Below are 1,346 nucleotides of genomic sequence, written 5' to 3' on the forward strand. Positions count from 1 at the left end.
GATGCTATTTGCTATTTTTATCCCGGAGGATACTGTGGTGCACGTTAAAAGCACAGAAATCACAATTCCAGTGGTGTTCAGGTGGCACGTTGCTGTCACTTTTGTCCGGCGGGGTCTGTCGGCACCGCGCCGCTGCTTCCCTGGGCAGCGTGTGAGGGCTCTGCCCAGTGCGAGGAGCTCCGTGCCTGAGTGGCTGGGTGGGCACGGGGGGAGCCTGGAGCTTCCTCCTTGACACCCTGTGATACCTCCTAGGAATCCTTACTTGTCAAAGCAGACTTTTGCCAAAGATGCTGCTGGACTGCTCCGTGCCAGAGCAGGGAAGTACCAGCATCAGCACGCAGCGCTGGGGCACAGGAGTTTTCAGCCTAAGGCTGAACTAGAAGTTCATGGTCTCTCGTTTCCCTGAGATAATCACGTCGGTTGCCCTTGACTCATTCCAGAGTGCTTGACCCAAGGGCCACTTCTGCCCTGGCGTGTGGAGCAGCCGTTGGGTTCTGGGGGAGGGTAAGCAGATTAGACCAGTCAATCGTCTCTGGGTTGCATGTGATTTTGAAATGCCAGCCTTACCTCTTTCGGGCCTGGATTAAGGGATTTGCCATAGCAATTTGTTAAAATAAAGAGGGATGAAGCCTAGGTGGCACACTAATAAATTGCTAAAAGCTGATTTCTATGGAGTGGAATGAGATGGGAAATTATAAACAAGATTTGGGTCATAGCTTTTTGCCGCATGCTTGTTTCTAAGTGGATTTTTGGGGGTCCCATCTAAGCACAGGTGAAGAGCAAATCGACACCGCTGCACACCTTGGTAAGCTTAAACTGATCCCGAGCAGCTCTGGAGTACTTCTGGCCGTTGCTTTGCTCCCGCTTTGCCTCGTGCAGGCGGCGGGAGAGGCTGCGGAGCTGCAGCGATGGGCCTGGCGTGCGTCGTGCAGGCTGGCGGAGCAGCAGGGCAGCACTCGCCCGCTTGGCACGGCGTGGGAAGGCTCTGGTGCCTCCTCGTGGGCACGGTGCTGTGCCGGCACGCTTGGGCAAACGAGAGCAGATATAAGCCTGTCAAAAAAGAGGGCGGGCTCTGGGAGGGAAAGTGCTAAATAGAGCATATTTGAGCTACGTGAGCTGACCCGGCACTTTGAGGATCAGATGGTTGCATTGCTCTTACTCTGCAGGGGACTGAATTTCACTTCTCGTCAGAGATTCTTTGTATTTACGGAGTCGTTCCAAATTTCTAGAGCTTAATTCAGTTTCAAAGCAACATTCAAGCTGCCATTTTACTGAAGGCTACTTCACTGGACGAGTGGAAAATTAGGCAAAGTTAAGTAGTTACTCGGAACGTTGGATGCACCAGA

At 52.7% G+C, this 1,346-nt stretch overlaps 1 protein-coding gene across 1 annotated transcript in view; it reads left to right on the top strand.

Moving 5' to 3' along the window:
* HLF (hepatic leukemia factor) overlaps positions 1-1,346 on the top strand; it is a gene marked incomplete at its 5' end in the record, with an annotated part of 29,843 nt that overhangs the window by 27,580 nt on the left and 917 nt on the right. The gene's annotated exons all lie outside the window — the stretch shown is intronic.

The sequence above is a fragment of the Apaloderma vittatum genome, unplaced genomic scaffold (assembly GCF_000703405.1).
Source record: "Apaloderma vittatum isolate BGI_N311 unplaced genomic scaffold, ASM70340v1 scaffold14293, whole genome shotgun sequence".
In the NCBI taxonomy this organism is placed as follows: domain Eukaryota; kingdom Metazoa; phylum Chordata; class Aves; order Trogoniformes; family Trogonidae; genus Apaloderma; species Apaloderma vittatum.